Source organism: Rhynchophorus ferrugineus, unplaced genomic scaffold (assembly GCF_030347505.1).
Source record: "Rhynchophorus ferrugineus isolate W39M unplaced genomic scaffold, kcgeb_rfMv2 rfM4, whole genome shotgun sequence".
Lineage (NCBI taxonomy): Eukaryota > Metazoa > Arthropoda > Insecta > Coleoptera > Curculionidae > Rhynchophorus > Rhynchophorus ferrugineus.
In genome coordinates, this window is record NW_027472583.1 from 41,226,616 (window position 1) to 41,244,422 (window position 17,807).

Genomic DNA, 17,807 nt, shown 5'->3' on the forward strand with positions numbered 1-17,807 from the left:
TAAAGCCAACCAAATGCTATGTAGTTATGCTAAAAGTTATAAAATGTGAAACGGTTTAAGACACAAAAACTATACTGAGGGTTTTTATCTATTAAAAAACAGTCCAAATCCATCTCTCTCATTTAGCCGTAATAGTCAGGGTCATAACGTTGCATTATATTACATATACGGTACATATACTGACAAATAAGCTGGCGAAAATGAAACGGAAATTGTATTTGTATTGTATTGTATTGTTTTTCAATCTCTATGATAGTTTTGCTGCGGCAACATTTTAATTTTCGCAAAAATATGTAGCATAAGTTATTACGAGTATACGTAGTATATATTTGCATTTGAGTGATTTGAGCTCCTTTCGGAGTCGAGCACTTTTGTTCACAACACTCCTAAGCTCCTTCTTTTGACTCCACTACAGTTTCCTGATCATTGCAGTAGACTATAGGATTTCTAATTCTTCTTAAAGCAGTATTAGTAACTGGTTTTGTGTCATTATTAACAAATGCGGTACCTATTATCTTTTATTAATATATTTAAATAATTTTAATTTAAGGTGCTCCCCAACTTTATTGAACAACCTTGCAAAAGAGTATGCATGAGATTGTTTTATTACAAAACAATGATATATCTTTACTCTAGCTGCAGAAATTTAATATGAATATTTTATTGACAGTTTCTTCCATGAGCATGATTCGAATGTAATCATTAACGTCCAATAATAGAAATATAATGTTTCAATAAATCGATTAAAATTAAATTAAATTAACAAAGCTAATTCCCGCTTATGTACAAAAAAACATGATTCTGTCTGCATGCCACCTACTTATTACGTACTTATAGTTAAGTGAACAAAGTGGGAAACTCAACGAGTTCAGGGAATAAACGCTGACGCTAAGACCTCAGGATTGATTGTTTACAGCAAGTCGTAATATATTTATGACTCTTAATTAGAAATAGTCCATACCCTCAAAAAAACATGTTTTTTCTGTCGTACCGGGAATTCCTAAGTAATACACACAATTTTCAATTAACTATTAAAATTTTATTTATAATCTTTTTTAAATAGGTTACTGCAAGTTCGTCCAATTCTATAATCTGCAATACGTTCATAAGTTATCAAACGTTTTTTAAAACGAAACCTCTAATTGACGAATTATTAAGAATTATTTTATTTTAAGGAGAAGAAGAAGTGACGACTTGTCATGTGACACATATAAGTCCTGGAGAAATGTTAAAAGACATGTACGTGGTCTTCACAGATTGTATGTAATATTTTTTTGCTCCAACGAACAACCTTTCTTATTTTCTTAATAAGTAAGTTCATTTCGGTTATTTGAATAGTTTTTTCTTCTCTATTCTACGCTATGGCGATTTATTTCAGAACAATAGGCCACTATCTTGTCAATCTTCGAAACTGTTTGTTTATAGTATTTTTTAAATAAGAGAATTGACATTAGATATATTCAGCTATCGAAAGGTTGTTCTAGAAGATGAAAAGACATAGAGCACGTATGTTTATATTTGGTGGAAATAATCAAGAAGTTACTGGATATGTTAGACATTTTTGGTAATTATTCTTCCTGTAGAAACAATTTGATTTATATACAAAGAATTTCGGTCTAATTTTTTTCGACAAAGCTTTTGTTGAAAGCGTCTCTTTTGAATTGGATGCATTTTTCAACATGGCTGACTGGATTGTATTGTATTATTTAAATTGTAAGTCTTTTATAATGTTAACTATCTGTAATTGATTTTAAAAATATAATATGCCTCTACTTTAGCTGTGGCTTTGGAAAAGGAAAACATTGATCCAAATATGCCAGGAAACGTTATTGAATTGAAACTGATTGACAAAGTCAGGGATTTTTTTTTTACCTTGATCAACTACATTGGGAATTCTCAACGAGACGTGATTAGACAGATAATATAACAGGTTTTGTTGTTTTGATGGATGAGAAAAGTGAACAGAACAGCAAAAGGCAAAATTGAAACATTTTTTATTGCAACATCTAAATATAACATAGCTTATATGGATGACGTATAATTAAAAAAAAAGATTTAAAAAGAAATTTTAAAATAAATAGTCTTCAGCATATATATTGTACTGTACTCTATATTTGGCTCAGTTATATTTAAGATAATAAAAATGTTCCATATTCAATATTTTATTAAACTTTGTATATTTAAAAGAATAAATTACTTTGTGTCAATTTTTTTATATTACTTTTTAGTATATTATCATTAAACATAGAAAATTCTATGAATTCTCTCTTGAAATAATATTCTCTATGTAAATTCTGCATATACTTAAATAAAGTGTATTTTTAAACTTTCATTTTAAATATTATTATTGCTACTACTATTATCATTACTGCTTTTAGTATTATTAAAATATTTTAAATTTCCCGCTACTCATATTGTCAGTCGCGCAAATGAATGAACTCTGATGGTAAATAAATGCTAAACTTGTTCACAGGTAAAACATGGGAGATTCCCTTCTAATATCTCTATATTTTGTATTGTTTGCACACCATAATATAGTTAAACTGCTGTTGCATGCTTTGAGGAATATTGAACATGCTCCTTAAAGTGTTGCTCTGGAACTTTTCCAATATTTCAATAATGCTACTGAATTGATTGGCTTGATGATGGACTTGTTTAACAAAGTTTTGTTCTCATTGGTTAAATGGGAGTTATTGAGAGTGCTTAACAAATTCACACTACGGAGTCTGCTGTCAGAGTTGTTTACGGTTGGCCCAGATATGGTTCTGTCAAGTTAACCGACGCTCCAATAAAGACCCAAGGCCAAAGCCAATATTTAAATGCATTGAAAAGACAACAACCTTATTATCTCTCTGGAATCATATCAAGTGCGCCAGTTATGAACGTATTGGGTTAAAAAACAGGCTTATGTACAGACGGGAAAACGACCACGTACATCCTTTTGGCCTTTTCCTTAGGAAGAAGGAGTTATATTGCGCGATTGATACGTCCCTATTTGCTCAAAATAAAATATGGCTCGTTTATGTCATACTGGGATATTTAAAAAACAACAAAAAAAAAGTGTCAAAGATGCACAACACAAAGAGAAGAGAAAAAAATAGGCATAGTTAAGTTAAAGAGTCAACTATTTGTTTTCTAGCTTTGAGGATGAGGTTATAGTAATATTTTCATAACGTTCATCTTATAAGTTGACTGTTTTGTTGTAGTTCGAGGTTTACGGTTTAGCATTTAAGTTGATTTAATCTCTAAGTTGGTAAAAGTTTCAAATTATTCTCATAACTGGTTTGTTTACACACATTTTTGATAATATAGTTTTTCGTTACTTTGGATAAACTTGAATACAATGCGCACATATACTTCTTTGTTTCGGGTAGTTTAACCCATAAGAAAATTAGTTCGAAATTATCTAAAGTTTAGTGGGGCAGTAATCCTTCCTTGTACATCATTAAAAAATGGGCAGCTGCAATTAAACGTGGTGGTACCTTCTTCGAAAATGGTAACGTATGGCAACTATAGATAAGGGGATATCGATAAGAAGGGTTACGAAACATCTTACACAAATAATTAAGGATGTGAAAGTTTTGTGCAAAATGAGTGCCGCATTGATTGAATTCTAATGAGAAACAATTTTTACGGAACTGTCAGGATTGATTCAATAGACTCCAACCGATTCTTTGCGATAATTTATTACGGTGATCATGTGATTCCACTATTAAACGTCAGAAATAAAATAGCAGTCGAAACAATGGCTGGTAGCCTGGCTTCCAGTTACTGTTTCGACTTCTTGAAGTGTTTTGGTATGCGGAAGAATCCTGATAATTGATGATATTGAGAAATGCAGAAAAATTACTTCATTCATTCACTTCACATTCTCATAATTATGAATGTTAAAATTCACGAGGAGAGATCTGCCTTAAAGAAGAAAAATAGTCTTTCACTGCGACAACGAACTTGTATACACGTTGCGCTGGTGATAGGAAATCTTCGAGATTTGGAGCACCATTTGCAAACAAGAAACTTGTTTCTTGGAATCCTTTTGCGAATAAATTGAAAGGGCCGTAGATCCGATCCGTATGGCTGAATATTTGACTACCTTGTAGACTCTAACTTCTGCGAAGCGCTAGACTAATGGTTTGGAAATCAATGGAGATCGTAGAAAAATAAAATAAAATACTGACACAGTCTTTCATTGTCAGACAGAAAACTTTTCGCCATATCGTCGTAATTTTGTTCGCCAATGTCGCATTATTTGAAATGATAACAATTTTTTGTGAAAAGAGCCTACAATGAAAATATAAAGTATTCTTTAAAATTAATTCATAATAATATCAACCAATAGGTAATGTATACCTGTTTTACATCATCTCAAAGAGAGTTTACAAATAGCATTTTGATACTACATATTGTGACAAATAGATTTTCATTTTTAATGATTTACGTCACTCATATTTTTAAATCATTAATTTATTTTTAAATATTCACTTCTAGCCTGCTTTTACGTCAACTATCTATAATATTTATATGTTATAAAGTAATATATTGATCTTATCTCTCGTCGCCTAAGTTTCTCAAATAGACTTAGTTATTTATATTTATTTTGGAAAATATATTTTAAAGAGATGAATTGACGAAAGAATTATTTATCGGTTTAGATTTTTGTATTATTTATTATATCATCATTAAAAACTAACTAAAAAGTAAAAAAAAAATTACTAAATACCAATCAATGAGTTTAAATGAAATGTTTAAATGAAATATATGTAGGTGGTCAGATATGCATAAATATTTTTATATACATTTAAGATACAAAATAATATAGTGGCATTAGATAATTGTGACTGTAATGAATTCTATAGACTTCCAAAAAAAAAAGAAATATTTAATTTAGTTCTGCAAATTTGTCTTTTGGAACCGCAAATTAATATCATTTTGACTTTAAGTTGTTTATTGCAAGCTTAACAATTTGTTAATCTTAAAACTTCCAATACAGAGCCATTCTCCAGGTTACCAGTCCTTTTATTCTGCTTCTCTTATCGGAAATCACCTCTGTTGATCATAATTTAGAAGCAGTCCATTGCAAATTTATCTAGAAGTTTTTTTATTTACTTTTGATACACTTAGAAGATTGGGCGGTAGGGGTATATCTACCAAAGGTAATATTTAAAAAATAGATAGAACTTTAGTAAAGGCACCCGATAAGTCTCTCGAACAATGGAATTCTTCATGGAGCTTTATAATAACAATTCATCACAGGGTTTGGCAACTCCTCCAATGGTTAGTGTTTCAGAAATTTTATTTCATAATAACAAGCCAATAACACCTATTAATCCATTAAAATATGGTAAGACCATATCACAACAGAAATTAAGCACTCTTCCAAATCATAACAGAAATTACCAAAGCAAGTGGGGAAACATTATTTGACTGGTTTCATATTCTACTTTTGCAAATTTGAAGATCGGCGACTATCAGCATAGAAAAAGATAATAATTATCGAGGAATCAGTGTTTTATCAACAATCAGAAAAATATTTCTTCAAATCATACACAGTGGATGACGTATTCTTTAAAAATAGAACAGAAACAAATTTGGAAGTAATATTAAAGATTATTAAAGTGATTTTGTGCATTGATACATTGCTGTTGATGAGACTTGAGATTTATGTTATTTAGTTTTGAAATGACTTGAACTTGAAATATCTTATTGGATCATCTTTAGAATTATCTGTTAAGTTTTCATAACTATTTCTTCCTAAAATTAAGTAAGATTAATTATTTATTACTTTAAGCGGGAATTATATTATATAGTTGGATGGGAATTATACTTACTAAAGGACTCTTTGGATAAAATTGGTAAAACAAGTTTAGATATAGTTTCAGGTAACTTTTTTGTCTGATATCCGTTTTTATATTTAATAATCAGAAAACTAGTATAACAGTAAATGTGTAGTTTACACTATATTTGTAGTATTATGTAGATTTATATTATACATAAAATATTTTTAATTGTTAACCAATACTTTTCACCAATTTGATTAATTTTTATTTTATGCATGATTAACAAAATATATTACTATTATAACGCGTTTAGACCAGTTAAAAAGTATCAGATTTCCGGTTCGAATTTTAAAATCACTACGAGAAGAAGAAATACTGCTCTCTAATATTCCTGGATCTCTTACAGGGGTTCGACCAAGAATGAAATTTGACTAATCCACAAGTTAAAAAAATGTTACCGCGGAACTATTGTCAATTGCTGGAGCCGTATCTTGGTGTTTCGCAAAACTTTTAAATAACATATTAAAACATTCAACAACAAATATATCGAAAACCTAATTATATCACTTGAGGGATTAAGGATTTCTCAAGAATGAGCGAAATATCTCGGCATCTGTATCTATGGAATATAAAATTGGAAACAATTATATAGATTATATGAACTTACGGGGGGGGGGGGATATGGGATTCACCAAAATATCAATCCAAGTACTAAACTAACGCTGCCAAAATAAAGTTCTTCGATTAATTACCAATTCTTTTTGCTACCTAATCAATGAAGAACTGCACGATGACCTTGAAATAAAACGGATTTACCATACGAGATTATCGCCTAAAAACTTTAAACTTGAATTAAGTTTACTAAATCGCAGCAACGTGGACGCTATACAGCTACTGGGCAACACGCAGGAAACCAGAAGATTGAAGCAAACGAAAACACACGAACATGTATAGTATGTAAGGGTTACTAGCTTAAGCAGTCTAATTTAATTTTAACTTGAAAAATACATACTGAGGTATTTGTCCGACACTTATCTGTCTGTAAAATTTTACTAAGCATATTTAATATAAGATGCAATAAACAAAATTGAATTTTACTACAAGAAATATTTTGTTTATTGATTTAATTTTTTAACAAGAGCAGCAACAAAGAACCGACATGCTAATACAGTGGAAATAGAAAGGAATAACTAGCCATGATCACTATATAAAAGTAATCTCCGGCTAGGTGGCGTAGTGGTAAAGGCGATCCTCCTACTGTTGCGAAAGCCGCGGGTTCGAATCCTGCTGGGGCATGGTCGTAAATTTATGGTTGTGATTGTTTAAATTTTGTGAATGTTCTAGGCAATAGTGTAAAATCCGACAAGGAAAATGATCCCAGTCACGCCAGTAACCAGGCTGGGTAAGACCGGATGTCTTCTGGGATGATTTCTAAAGTTGGTCACTCGCCAGTCGATAGGCTTAATGCTGAGGACCGTGGTTCAGAGCCCACGTTAAACTTTAGGCCCGGTCCAACTCATAGTTGGTAAAAGGAGACTTTAAAATATATTTAAAAAATAATAATAATAAAAAATAATCTGCACAATTATTCACAATAATTCATCGAATTTACAAAAATTCTTATAACAATTAATGTGTAATATAAAGGTTAATTTTTTTGGATTATTAAAAATAAAAGCGGATATCAAGCAAAAAATAGTTACCTTGAAAACAAACAACAAAGTATACGTCGACGATAACAGAGAGTTTCGAAAAAGCTGAAATCCCGTGGAAATTCTCCAGGCACACAAACAAATGAGTACTTTTGCCAAGTTTATTTTCGTTTTTAACAATCTAATCTAAATTAAGATCTTGCTAATTGTTTATAGACGGGTGGAGAGTTTTTTTTAGCTGTAATTTTTGATGGACAAGCTGTAAAGAACATAAAATCAATAATAAAAAGACCTGAAGGTGAATGTTAACATTTTCAAAATGGAATATTGGATAAACATTAAATGAAAACTCGCGTAATTGATTTTATATAACTGTCATGTCATTTTGTAGTCTAGGTTTAAAACACACTAATGTATTTACATTATACCAATGGTCTCATTCATTACGGGAAATAATTAAATATAAAATTACAATTTAAAATTATCCATTATTATTACGAAGAAAATTAAATTGTAAAAAAATAAGTTCACATAATTTGCAAAGTTATTAAAAAATTAAGGATTTGAAAATGAATGACTTTTTTTCTTAATTGTTTTTTGTTATTTAAAATGTGTGTTCTGATATTATTAATTATTGAATTATAACTACCACTATGTAAATAATATATTAGTATATTATTTATAATACTACATTATTTATAATATTACATTATTTATAATACTATATTATCTATAATACTATGGTGTTTATAATAAATTTTTTTTAATTTGATGAATAATTATATTTATTATATCGTACATTAATAGTAAGCACTTGTATATATCACAATTTAAATGATTCATTATATTTTTTATATAAATTATAAAATTTAATAGAGTATGTATTATATTTTTGAAAAAAATTTACCTTTTATGGTATAAAGTTTATTATATTCTTTACCAAAATTATTAACAGAAAATCATTGTAATTTTTAAATAACGCTTGCAAAATGGTTAAACCAAAGTTCAACTAAGATAAATTAACGAATTCTGTTCATATCATCCGTCCTGTATGTATGTCAGGAAATGGGAAAATGTGAAAATGCGAAGTATCTAAGTAAACAACTATTAATCAACCTTCATTATTAAACAACTTAATTGTTAAATTCGATGGTTGTTTTTGGCATTTCTCTATAAAAAATAACAGTTTTTCTCATAGTATAACTGAGTTATTCAGCGAAACGGAATATGTGAAATTAGCAAGGTGTAGCTGTTAAAACTGAATAAAAATGTTATACAATACTTATACAATACAATACAGGTTTAGATATTGATGAGCCCAAATGTTGTTACTGAAGTTAAATAGAGTAAAAGAAGAATTCTAGTTTAAAAATTCATAGGGAACTAAATATTTTATAAACCAGTCTAAACACAGATTTTATAAAGTACTTGATGAAGTATTGCTGTTTATAAGTTACAAGACTATTATTAAAATAAACATTAAAATTAAATTTACGCATTTTATTTCCCCAAATATTACAGGGTAATTTGATACAATAGGTGATACACTTTTCCACAGACCTGCAAAAATCAAACCATCAAACATCCATCATGAAATATATATATATTTTTTGTGTTGTAGCTGGTATCTCAATTATATAAAATTAACATTTTTGTAGCCCTGTTAAATACCTTTGCATCTGTATCTTCGAATTACCACAAAAATTTGCAGTAGGTTTACCATGAGTCCGCATATTTATGTTTGTGACAACGGTACGTCAGTAATCAAGCTGGATAAGGCCGGATAGTGGTAGGTTTAATTTAGTAAGCCGACAACTGTGGCTTGGAACCCACATTAGCAGCAGGTAGGTTCAGTCCAGATAAACCCTAGTATATATAACAAAAAAATATAAAGTAACAAGCAAAATATTTAAAGGGTCTAGATGGTCTTTAGTTTTAAAATTGTATGTGACAATGTGAAAAATATAAAGCAAAGCCAACTAGATCGTTTAAAATATGCGTACGAAAATTGAAGTCTGATTTTTATTTACTAGGCCGGATATGATAACGAAGTTTATGATTCTGTTAGCATTTTGACACTGGAGGTCCTCTTTTAGATTTTTATATATTACGTACGATTAATACGTGTTTTACTGTGTTGTTCAGTGTTGTTAAAGTCACAGATAAGGGGCGATTCGCCTTTTAAAGGAAACTCATGTTATATTCGTATGATGTATACGCAGACGAGTTTGAAGAGACAGCTTTTTCTACTGATGTTAACGAGATCTAGTTGAAAATGGAAGATCTCCGTCACATCTTGCAGTTTATTGTTCTCAAGAACATCCAATTAAGTTGACCTTTGTACCTTTTATGTTGTTAATTAATCTGATGACATTTTGCAGGTGGCAATGTAAAATTATTTTATGACGTTCAGAGAACCCGTAGTAATAACGAAGTCAATTGTTATAATTCGATCTATGGTTTGTAAATAGCAAGAGTTATAATAAATAGCATTATTACAAATATATAAACAGATGACCCGCTCTATCCCTTTATAATACTTTTAACTCTATTTTGATTTATTGCTAATAAAGGCTCTAATAAAAAAGGGCTTCGCACTTAAAACCCCCATCATGTTCACGTTAATGTAGAAAATCAATATCCACTTCCGATTTTAAACCCCGTGTTGTATTAATATGGCTGTATAAGCGTTTTATTCGTACTGATTTATATCTATAGTATAATCAACTCGCCAACTGGCCTAATCGAATACGAAGCGAAGTTGCGTGGTGTAATTTTTTTTTTTAATAAATGACAATATTCAATTAATATATAATTTATTATATTAATATTGTGTTACAGCAAAAATAATCTTTATGATATTAAACTTTACTCTAATTATATTTTTTAAATCTATTGTATGTTCTAAAATGTAACATTTGTAATAATGGCCTTAATATTCTTAAGATAAGTGTCATTAACTCTATGGATGGTTTATAAATATCTGTATCCTATGATGAGCGTCATTTTTATTATATAAGAAATACATATACTAGGTATTCACGCTAATGTGAAATGGTAATTCTTAAATACGAGTTATACATTTTTAGAACAATAACAAATCTCAGTTTTATTTCTTTTTCAGGAATTAATCAGATATTTAAAATCTCAAATAAGTATATATAATCGATTCAAAGGTTTTTAGTAATGCGTTATGGATATTTGTGACGTCGAAATATTGCAATTTTGCCGCATTAACTCTGAGTTTTAGTTCAGTTTGGTTTTGACATACAAGAAAATTATAATCTAAATAAAATAATTGAACAAAAATGTTATCAAATATAATTTATTTTAACATTATAGTACATCTAATACATGTATTATAGTAGGACTTAAAACTAAAATGAAGAACACAGGTATGATAGTTTGTAGGTTAGATTTGTTTTATTTACATTGATCTCTTTTCCACACCATCCATGAGGTAGAGATTCTACGCGAGTTTTTTTATGTTGTGTTATCCCCCGGAGGCCTAATCTACCTAATTAACAATTGTATATCTGAGAAACGTATTTTACTTTCATTCGAGAGCATATTTACTTTTTACGTTTAGTTCTTGTTTCCTTCGATGGTGTGTTTACTTGGCAAGTCATCTTGGTATCACTGTATTTTTGTTTCATCTGCTATTACTTGTGTACACCGTTCTTGATGAAATTAATCACTGAATTCTGTTTAATGTATTTACCAATTCTACAAAACAGTATTCATTCTTTCCTCATATATTCTAACCTCATGCTTATGTTTAATTTTGAACAACTACACTCATATGCACACAAATCTTGCACGCCCTACAATACGATGTTCTACAGTTATCATTTTATTTATTTATTTATTTATTTATTTAAACCCGTCAGCCTCTTGGACTATTTAGGGTGAATTACAATTCATTATATGAACATTAACAACTTACAATACTACACAGTAGATTATAAACAGTAGAATATATACAATAAAATTTTTCAATTACACAATAATAAATGTATGTTACAAGTGTTGAAGTAGGTCTGTGGTCTTTAGATAGTCAATCAGCAGATTCAGTTGCTCAGGTTGGACAAATCGTTCCAATGTTGTTGGCATTTTAAGTTGTCTCATCATATTTTTGGCAATCCAGTAGGATGTGTCTGACGCTAAGTTGAATCTGGCACAAATTACATAAGCGCGGGCTCTGTCCCATCAACAAATATTCATGTGTCAGTCTACAATGCCCCATTCGTAGTCGTGCGAGGACGCTTGACTTGTGACTACTGATGTTATTATGGTATATAGATTGATAAACTAGATCCTCTTGACTTCCCATAATTTATTGTTTTTTATGAGAAGGTCCCATTCCAAATGGGTCAATTGCCTATTTATACCCTTCATATAGACTTTGGCATCTTTGTTTCTAAACACTTCGTTTAACTTGATCGACTCCTCTTCCCTACTTACCAGATGGTCGGCTCTTTCATTTCTAGGTATTCCTTTATGGGAGGGGACCCAGAGGTATGTTATTCTTACACCTCTAAAGTGTAACTTTGTCTGTATCTCTCTGATGTATGTGACCTGGTAGACTCTCCTTGCCGATCTTAAACTCTCTAGGGAACTCATAGAATCTGATACTACTAGTATGGATTCGCTAATCCGTGATTCTTCCAAGGCACATAGGGCATTTATATAGCCAGCAGCTCCGTGGTGAAAATACTAGTCAGTAATGGAAGTCAAAAGTGTCTCTCGAGTAGACTAGACGTATAAGAAGCACCCACAAAGTTGTCACGATTTGAACCATCCGTGTACATGATAAAATAATTTGAATAGTTCTCTTCGATTATCTGTCTAAAGAAGCTTTTTATTGTAGAAAGACTATTTGTTTCCTTATTCAGAACCTTCATAGAGAGGTCTATGTGTATTCTTGAGAACTGCCATGGTGGTATACTAGTGATTCTACATTTTGCATCTGGGATCACAATCATTAATCGTTTACATATCCTCTGGAAGATTAATGAGGGGCTTTAGTGCCTCTTCCTTATATTGGTCCAGTTTGTCTTAGGTAGGAAAAAGGTATTGAACTGGTCCAACTCTGGACGGAATTTGAGGGAGTTTGCATAGTTTAATAGCAGGAGCTCTTGCCGTGACTCGAGTGATGAAATCTCTGCCTCGTACTGCAAACTTTCAACCGGACTAGTGCGGAATGCTCCCAGTATGATTCTCATAGCGGCGTTTTGTATAGGATCCAATTTCTTCACGTATGAAGGTGGCGCGGTAATATAACACTGGCTTCCATAATCCAATTTGTTTCTTATCAGCGCTTGATATATATTGCTCAACGACGTTCTGTGTGCTCCCCAATTGATGTTGGAAAGGGTCTTAAATAGACTTATGTCTGCCAAACATTTATTCTTGAGATAATTTATGTGTGGGAGCGAGTTGAGCTTGTGATCGAACAGCAAACCAAGGTATTTGTGTTCTGGTTTGTTTATCAGGTTCTTACCCTCCATCACTAATGTTGCTATTCGCGAACAGTTTCTACGTCTACAGAAGTGAACACTCACGGTCTTCTCTGCTGAAAACTTCATCGAGGAAATTCTGTAATAGGGATTGGCTGTACTTATGGTTACTATGTTTGTGGTAGATAACCACATCACCTGCACAGATTCGGGAGTTGATATGAGTGGAAATGTCTTCGTTAATGGAGTTCACAGCAATTATGAATAGTAATGGACTAATACAGGAGCCCTGAGGTACACCGTTGGTTTGGTGATATGTTGTAGATATTACTCCATTAACCCTGACCCGGAAGCTTCTCTTAGTCAAGGAGGATGCAATGAAGTCGATGCCCCCTATTTCCCAGTTAGATAGTTGTTTCAGGATGCTATCGATATTGATGGAGTCAAAGGCCTTTTCTATGTCAAGAAAGACTGCAGTCACATGTTGTCCCGTATTAAAGGCATCACAATGGTCCTCCTGAAACCCGATCAAGTGATCAAATGTAGAGTATCCTCTATTGAAGCCTTTCTGATGATTATTTAGTAGTTTCTTCTTTTCAATCACATATATCAACCTATGACAGACCATGCGCTCAAGTACTTCACATAGGTGACTGGTTAACGCGATAGGCCTGTAGCTGAATGCCGTTCCTTGCTTATATATAGGGACTAATAGCGACTGCTTCCACGACAAAGACAAATGTCCCCTCATCCAAACTTCATTGTAGCATATTAAGCAAGAAGAAGTGTTGTGATTTAGTTAGGTTTTTGATTAATGGGAAGCAAACGTTATCTAGCCCGGAAGATGTGTTTCTGCCCTTACTCATGGCCTTATTAAGCTCTTCAATTGTGAATGGAATATTCAAAAAATCATACGCATTTTTGCTTACCCCATCATTGCTGTTCATCTTTTTCTCCTTATGTTTGTTTAATATGGAATGATAGTGTGCTGCAAATATTTCAGTCATATAACAGAGGTCTTCAATACGTCGACTTCCATCAACCATTACTAGATTGTGTGTATTCTAGATTGTGGGGTGTCTTTTAGTATGCATACTTTCCTCCATATAGTATGTGATGAGGTTTGAGTAGTAAGGCTATTTGTAAATTTTCTCCAAGAAATTTATTTTGTGATGTTAATAGGTGTAGATCTTCTAGCTGCAATGATAATAGAATCGGTGAATTCTTTTACGATTGTGTCTATATTTTTTGTGATTGGAGTGGTTTCAATCAACGATCTATATTGGTCCCAATCAATACCTCTAATATTAAGTCCACTCGCTGTAGGTAATATGTCAATGAGTTCAACTAAAGTGGGAAAGTGGTCGCTGTCATTCATATCAGCCACAGTTGTCCATCTCGCCTGTCTAGCCAATGACGAAGAGCACAGGCTTAAGTCCAAGTGTGACAATGTCCGATAAAGCAGATACAAATGTAGGTGATCCATCATTCATAATACACAGATTATTGCTATTAATGACCTCAAAAATCCATCGACCCCTTTGATTTTATTTAGATGAGCCCCACTCAGGCGCATGAGCATTGGCATCCCCCATGATGAGTTTGGGATTTGACAATTGTGAGACAAGAGCTTCTATATGTGTTTTTGTCAATGCTCGCGGAGGGAGACAGATGCAAACTACACAGTGTAACATTTCTGCCAGATAAATATGCTCTAACAGCACAAGCAGTAGCTTCAAGCTCTATTATTATGTTAATCTTTTCTTCGTGTATTTTCATGCAGATTAAAATATTTGTCCACTTGAAAAGAGTCTGTCTGTGATAAGCTAGTTTCCTGTAGGAGCATAATCGATGGCTTAGAAAATCCCATGACAAGACAAAGCTCTTCCTGATTTCTTATCCAGGCCATTAATATTTCATTGCACTATGATAGTCATTTTAATTATTGTGTAGAGATTCCTATTTCCATATCACTGCCTGATTTATGCTTTGAGCTTAATTTGGTACGGTCTTTAGAGTGACCACTGTTATTCACCTTGCTTGCTGGTGATGAGGTACGCGAGGAGCCAGGCGTTGAATTCCGATAATTTTAGGAAACGGTCTTCCTCTCTTTACTCTTATTAGGCAGACTTGAAGGAGTTTCTCCCCTTCTCTGGGACTGAGATCGGGATGAATGGGGATGGATGATGGCGGTAAAGGGATCGACATTAAGTTTTTTAACTGATTGTACTTCTCCCACTGCTGACAGTAATTCTCTATATATAATAAATGGCGATAAACTTGTCAGTAGATCACCCTCGGATGATATGATAAAATATTTGTCATATTCATTTTGTGTATGCCTATTCTGTAATTCATTCTCTTTCCTGGGCCTCTTTAGACCATTATATCATCGAAGCCTCACCCGAAACACAACCGAAACTTGAACCTTAATAACCATCTCAAATACAAATAGATCAAGAATTAATAGACATATCAACCCTTAAAATGATGAAAGCTCATCTTAAAAATGACGGCAGTTACCCCATAATTGAAAATATCAGTAACTTATATTATTTACGCCTAGTAGTATATTGTTGTGCAACTGTAGTTATTAGAACTGTGGGTATTAAAATTAAACCTAAATATTAAGATTCTAAATTAAAAATCTCAAGCACCGAATTAGATAATAAGATTACAAAAATTGAACGCCTAAAAATTTAAACACCAAGGAGACATATATTAATAATCCAATACCGACCAAAGATGAAGTTGAAAATATCTGGAGAGGTCAATTAGGATTACGAAGAAATGGCTGCAGTATAGATCACAATTTACGACGTAAACAATATTCATAAAGCCTTTCATAACTGGAAAGCTCCCGGATGGAGTATAAAATTTTTGGCAACGGAAATTTCACTGCTTACATCAGAAGTTAGTAGAAATTATAAACAATGTTGTAAACAACCCGCAAAAATGCCCACATTCCTCATCGCATATATTGTAAGTAGAAGGTAGCAAATATAGTCAGGATCCATCAAACTATCGACCAAGCATATATCTATCTGCGCATTCCAAAGTAATAATAGCGTGTATTACAGAACAGTATAAACACTGCAGAGAATAAAATTATTATAATACAATAGAAAGGGTGCGTCAAAGATGAATTGGGATACAAGGAACTACTGACTACTGACTATGATATGTTATTTGTAACCAAACCTATCATAAATAACGAAATTTATTTATGGTTTACATATGTTGCTAAAGGCTTTGAATTCAATACCTCATGAGTGGCTTATTCATATTTTAAAGCTCCATAAAGTCGATCCCAATGTGGTTGGATTTTTAGAATACCTAATGTCGAACTGGAATACGAAAATATCAGATACAATTCCAATTTATAGAAGAATTTTTCAGGGAGACACATTAAGTCCTCTTTGATTCTGTGTTGCGATTAATTTCAAAAATATGGTTTTAGTTCAAAATAACATAACACAAAACCGATTAAACTGCAGCATTATATATGGATGATCTAAAACCAGCAACTGCTATGTAGAACTAATTATATAAAATCTTGGAAATGGTTGAAAAATTATCCAAAAAAATTGGGATATAGTTTGAATTTGTGGCGACCGCCACGACCCTTTAGGCCACCACCAATTCACCATCAACAACTACAAAGGTTGGCAACGCCGGTGGATTGGTACCATGCAGTTCTGGAGTATAAAAGGCCATCACGACGACGTCTCGCTCTCTTTTCTTATCACCGTCCCCCTGTAAAAGTACCACTTCCACAGCGCTACCGTACTTCCTTCACCTTAACCTAATATCCTGTCAATTCTCCCATCGACCACATGTATCAATTGTAAGTCAGAATAAACAACTTTGATTCAACCAGTGTTTTTGGTTCCCGTGCAAATTCCTTCCAAAAATAGTAGTGAGTGTTCTGACAAATAATCGCCGCGGCAGCCACACATTTCGACCGACTGACCGACCCGACGAACATTCCTACAAATTGAATGAGTGTGCTACCCTCAGCGTAACACGAGGAAATTTAGAAATATACACCTTTTAAAATGCAGGATGGCTGAATTATCGAAGTACTGATGGGTAAATACACCTCTAAATATTTAGGAATAAATCAGGCTCAGCGAATCTACCCAACATCCAAGAAAATTGAGCTTAAATGCGAATTGTTAAATGCAACTTAACAGCAAAAATATTTGTAAAGCCGTTAATACATAGGCAAACTCTATCCTAAAATAGTCCTTTGGGATTGTAAAATTAGCTAAAACCGACAATACAGCAAAGGATAGTTAGAACTTTATTGACCAACAAATAAAAACACCATTCCAGAAATGCCATCAAAAGAACACCGCTACCTCGAAGTCTCGGAGGACGGGGATTAATAGATATCCGAAAACTACTTTATCAACAGCTAATTAATCCAAGAAATTATTTCATCAAAAATTCCGAAACATCACTGCTATACAGGATAATATTCTAACCTTTATACGCCTAAAAGAAAGCAACATTGAACAATATTTTGAGATCGGTCAAGAAAAAATAGAAGAATGGAACGAGAAACCGATTGACAGAAGCCATTTGGATGATGCTTTCCAGGAAAATGTCGATATTGTAGTGTCAAACTACCGGTTGATATCGGGAAGGATGTTCCCGGAAAGAGAAGGTCATCTACTGGCTATAGGAACAGGTTGTTCTGACCATAAACTATTCGCAGTATATAGTTAAAGATCATGTGGCTAACGATAACAAATGTAGATATAGATGTGAAAGCTATGAAATAATATAGAGTATTACAGGGAGATTCCAGATTTTCATCTACCGAATATAAAGAGCGACATGATTCGGTAGCCAAAATAGTCCACCAAGAACTCGCTGACAACCTCCAACTGCGCCAATTAAAGAAAGTTCCA